General features: G+C 31.4%; 1 long non-coding RNA gene across 1 annotated transcript in view; it reads right to left on the bottom strand.

The window, feature by feature from the left end:
• Positions 1-1,637: 1,637 nt before the first annotated feature.
• The window catches only part of LOC143257534 (uncharacterized), a 28,046-nt gene continuing 23,683 nt past the window's right edge, over positions 1,638-6,000 (bottom strand). Inside the window, exon 3 of the long non-coding RNA XR_013031913.1 lies at positions 1,638-3,857. This is a non-coding gene — a long non-coding RNA (uncharacterized LOC143257534). The remainder of the gene's footprint in view (positions 3,858-6,000) is intronic.

The following is a 6,000-nucleotide window of genomic DNA, read 5'->3' as shown; positions in this document are numbered from 1 at the left end:
TCGCAGTCACCCGATCTCAACCAAATTGAAAACATTTGGCATGAGTTGAAGACCAGGGTTCATCAGCATCATCCGCAAAACTTGCAAGAGTTGGAGGTTTTCTGTAAAGAAGAATGGAAGAAAACACTAGTCGAGTACTGTCAAACGATCATGGAGGGTTATGAGGAGAGATTGCGCCAAGTAATTCACCTGAAAGTCTACAAAACTGACCATTAGAGTAGACACACGAACACTTTCTGTCCCTCCTATGTTTGGTTATTTGTTTATATACAGTTTATTTGTCGCTCAATTTACATAAAACTTTATGTAGATGTGTGTTAGAATAATATTTATAATATGCTCTACTTTCATTATCCTAATCGTAATATTTTTTTAAGTTATGAGGAAAAAACTACTCACGACGCAGGGGCACGAACACTTTCTGTCGTAACTGTAAATATCTCTCAAGAGTAACATTGTAAATATATTCTCTTTGCAGAATGCTTACAGTTGTAATTGCTCTACACGATCATTACCTGGTACTCGATGACCTCTATAGAGACTATGTCGTTGTTCTACACGATCATTACCTGGTAGTCGATGACTTGTACAGAGACAATATAGTTGTTCTACACGATCATTACCTGGTAGTCGATGAATTGTATAGAAACTATATAGTTGTTCTACACGATCGTTACCTGGTAGTCGATGAATTGTATAGAAACTATATAGTTGTTCTACACGATCGTTACCTGGTAGTCGATGAATTGTATAGAAACTATATAGTTGTTCTACACGATCGTTACCTGGTAGTCGATGACCTGTACAGAACCCAGAACGTTAGCGTTATAAGCCCTGAATCTCAATACTGACATACCAGGAACACAAAAACACCATCAGATCTTTTGCTTTAAACTACAGAAGCAGTAATACTAGACCTGGACAATATTAATACATACATTATATTGAAAATGTGTTGACGCTTTGAGGAATATAATCTGTTTGAATAGATCTGACTGTTTGAAGTATTGGAATTAGTTTTTACTTGATAAATTCGAAATTGTTAGATGAATTGTATGTGTCACATCACAAATTCTAGATAGTAGAAAAAGTTTCATACATGACAAGAACACCATAAGTTAACCAACACATATCTAGCAAATTCTTGTTCTAAGAATTCTATCCGTATTTATGTATCTCAAGACGACTGGTATGGGTATTAAAACTTTTTTTAAACTAAAGTAGAGTACAATGTTTCGACCTTCTTAGATCATCTTCAGATACGAACAGCCTTTAGATGCATCAAACATAGATAATTAAATAATATGATACAAACACAAACAGTTAAGTAAAGCAACATGAAAACATCATTAAATAAACTGATAAAAGCACGGGTCATTAAATAACTTAGTATAATCACAGGTTATCATATAACGTCATCAAAATAGAATTCATTAAACAATGTGATGTAAACGGAGGTAATAATATAACATCATAACAAACATAAATATTTAAATTACCTTATACAAATACAGATTGCTAATTAACGTAATACAAATACAAATAATTAGAAAACATCCTTAAAACAAAGACCATTAAATAATGCGATATAAATACAAATGATTAAGTAATAATAACACAATTAATTAGAAAACGTGAAACAAACACATATCATTAAATAACCCGTTACAAAAACAAATAACTTATAAAGAAAGACGATTAAATACTGATGTAAAACGCCTTTTTAAACTATGTGATGCAAACACAGGTATTTCAATTACAGTTTTGTGGAAAAGTGTTAGGACAAAGTAAAAAAATTAGATTTCAGGTTCCTTCCAAAGAACAGTGGAAGATAAACCACAGATGAAACATTAAAATTTTATTGATCTCCATACACAGCCCAACAGGAACTTAGTAGAGTGCTTGAGTTCAGTAAACAGTTAATATTCTGTGTGTCTCCCCCTTTTTCATTAATAACTGCAGACAGTCTTTCAGATATTATTGCAACATATTTAATCAAATTGTCCTTTGGGATGTTACTCCCAATGTCTTTAATACACTCTCTTAAAGTATCTTTGGAAGTAACTTTTGATCTATCTAATCCCAGATCTGCTCTTCGGGTTGAGATCAGGGCACTGTGGGGACCGGTACACCATTGGAATGACTCTTTAAACTTCTATTCTAGCTAAGTAATTTATGCATAGGTTGGCAAATGCTTGGGGTTATTATCTTCGGGGTGTTAGAATCTTTTATCAATGATACCTAAACCACTGGGCATACCTTGATAGATTAGTATCCGACGGTACTTCCACTGATTTATTATTCCATTTATTTTGCAAATATCTCCTGTTGCCTCAGTACACAAACACTCCCAAATCATCACACTGGCTCACCAATGCTTCATGGTAGGTGCTATACATTGATGTAAGTATCTTCCACCTTTCTTCTGCAGGATGTTCAACCTATGCTTGAACCAAATATATATTTCAAATTTGGATTCATCCGTCCATAACACCCTTTTCTAATCAGCAACAGTCCATTTTTGCACTTTTTAGCTAATTTCAGTCTCTTGACAATAAATAGAAACTGAAGTAAAAGTTTTTAAACTATTAAACGACAAAATATTCCCTTCTCATCGAGTCTTCTTAATACTGTAGATATGTACACCTTTCTGTAATTTGTTACGTGGTCGTTTATCTCATCTTTGAGGCCAGTGTCAGTTTTCCTTCTGTTTTGAAGGTTGCATAAACAAAGATACTTATCATCAGTATCAATTAGAGGTTCTGCCTCTTCTCTTCCTATTTTCCAATTTACATGTCTCGATCTCAATGTTTGGGGAGCATTTCAGGTTTGCTGCAATTTGTCGGTGAGTTCAACCAGTATCATGTAAAGCTTTTATGTGAACACTCTGCTCTACTGAAAATTATCTATGCTTTTTTTGGTCATGGCAAGATAACAAAACGTAATATATGGTGTTAAAGATGGTCTTAAAAAATCAAGGTATGTTTGTCTACTGCAACGAAGTTGACTTCTACCATAAACCGGAATCACGGTCGCTTTTTTTCTATATAGTTAAGACACTGCATGACTGTCGTTTCAGACCCTAAATTTGATCAGTATGTTCATTCAAGCAGAACACTTATGACATTTACTTGGTATTTGGTATATGGGAACTATAAAGAATGATAAGTTTTCTTACTCTAGCCTATTTATTTGTTAATAGGGATCAGTGAAACATTAGCATACTGTTGTAATTTACATTTTGTTACTGCATAGAAGAATTAGCCCAACGAAAAATATTCTCTTCTCCTGACACTTTTTCTCAGAACTGTATAAGGGCACAGTGAATAAAGTAATACAAACATAGATCAGTTTGTTTGCTTGTTATTAAGCACAAAGCTACGCAAAAAGATATATGTGCTCTGTAGTATCGAAACTCAGTTTCTAGTAGTATAAGTCCGCAGACATCACATTGTGCTACTGGGGTGGAGGTCACAGATCAGAAGATAATATACTAGAAACAGAAATAATTAAGTAACGTGATACAGAAATAACACGATATAACATGTTTTTAAATAACATAACACTACCCCTATTCTTCATTAAACCGTTTGGTTTGACTTGAATTTCGCACAAAGCTATACTAGACCTATATGCGCTACCTTAAATTACCAGTGTAACACTCCACGGAAGGTAACTAGTCATCCCCATTTACCGCCAATGCTTGGGCTACGAATGATGATTTGACTGAAACAATATAACGCTCCCAAGGTTGAAAATGAGGGCATCTTGGGTTTGACGAGGAGTTCGAACCCTCGACCCTCAGACTGCGACTCGAGCTTTCTAACCACCTGGTCATGATAGGCCTTATTAAACCCCTAAAATATATTTAAACAACGGGAAACAAACAGTTAATTTAATAATGCAGTTCGAACACAGTTTTTTAATAATTCTATACAAATTCTAATAATTAAATAGCGTGATACAAAAATACTTTTAATAACGTAATAAAAATACTAATAATTAATTTAGGCGATTCACAAAAAGATAATTAAAAACACAAAACAAACAGAGAAAATTACATAATATTATAGCAGCAGATATTTTAAATAACCTGATTGAAACACGAATAATTAAATAATGCAATACAAACAGATTATTAAATTATGTGATACAAATACATATCACAAAATAACGTTATATTAGAATTTACTATTAAAGTACTTTATATAATAATACATTATGCAACATTATAAAAACACAGATAAATAGATAAGTTGATACAAAAAGAGACTACTAACTAATCTGATCCTAACAAAAATCATTAAATAACAGTATACAAACTCATGTATTTCAATAATGATATTGAAATACAGATAATTAAATAACACGATACACGTAGAAATCATTGACAAACATGACACAGATATAAATAATTAAAGAACGTGATTTAAATAAAGATAGTTAAACAACGTGACACAAACACAAATCATTAAATAACGTAATATAAAAACAAAAATTTAAATAAAATGAGAAACATGGTTTATTAAATAATGTGATACAAACACAGATCATTAAAAACTTGATATCAATATTAATAATTAAGTAACATGGTTCCAATATAGTTCACTGAATAACCTTTTACAAGTACTAATAATTGAACATGTTAACAACACAGATCACAAACTGATGTGAAATAACATAAAGCATTAAATAATGTGACACAAAATCAAATAATTAAATATCATGATAAAGTCACAAATCATTAAATAACGTCATAGAAACATAAATCACTGAATAATGTGACACAAAACCAAATGATTAAATATCACGATAAAGTAACAGATCATTAAAAAACGTTATAGAAACATTAGTCACTAATTAATATGATACCAACCCCAATTTATAAATAATCTGATACAAATAATTATAGCCAAATACATATTTTATATTCAGACAATTGAATAACTTTTATAGTAAAAAGCAACAAAACTGAAATATTTGTCAAATCCTTTTACATATTTTGTTCTTAAAATACTTAAAAGTAGAATGTATGTACATTATTTATGATATACATTGAATAAAGTCGTATTTTCACACTTGAAGTTATGTCAATAAACGTTTCAGTATATTTGACACTTGAAAAATACTGTAATTATATATATTGATGGTAGCATATTAGACTGTTGTGAAACACGTCAGGTTTTTAAGTTGTTGACTATGGATGGGTCTAATGTTCGAAATTCCAGTACAATGTGGGGACAGTCAGTTTAGTTACGGATTTAAAGCGCGTACTGTGTGTTGTAACGTTTAATCACATTAAATTGAATCACTTTGGGAAATGTCCCTCATTTTTCATTTATGGTGAATTATTCTATTTGTCTAATAACAATACTAGAAGAAGTATTATTACATTTAGCTGTAAGTCATTATTTTATAAACTCCATAGTATTTTCATAAATGCTATATTAGGATATCCTGAAGTTTTTTCAACAAATGTTTCAGTATACGTGATAGTTAAGCCTGTGATTTTGGTTCTATTCCCAGCCGGGGAGATAGGTATGCATACGTTTTACTTTTTCTATTAAATATACAATTTTCAATACTTTTTTGTCAATTACAAAATTTGACTTGCATATTACAATGTTTTTGAAAAGTAAAAACAACTTTTAAAAGTAAATAAATTGATTTGGCGATGGGCAGCATTAAAAGTGACTACATGTCTAAGTATCTCTTCGCCAACGCCACAAGAAATGACTCGCACTTGGCAAAAGGAGCTTTGTAAGTGAATAATTTAACTCATTATGCGTTTAAGAGGTTTATATCGAAAATTAATATTGTACTTTATAATTGTGCATTATCACCTAGCAACCCGTCGCCTTATTTAACGATAAATTATAGAGTTCATGAAATAAAACTTCATTTTCGTGCTAACTTATTAAATATCCTAGACTTTACAACTTAAACGCCAAATACAATCGAAGCATTGGAAAAATTATTGTAAGAAACAAAGTTAAATGC

Source organism: Tachypleus tridentatus, chromosome 7, assembly GCF_004210375.1.
Source record: "Tachypleus tridentatus isolate NWPU-2018 chromosome 7, ASM421037v1, whole genome shotgun sequence".
Lineage (NCBI taxonomy): Eukaryota > Metazoa > Arthropoda > Merostomata > Xiphosura > Limulidae > Tachypleus > Tachypleus tridentatus.
The sequence above is the reverse complement of the archived record's forward strand: the minus strand, read 5'-3'. Positions and strand labels throughout refer to the sequence as shown.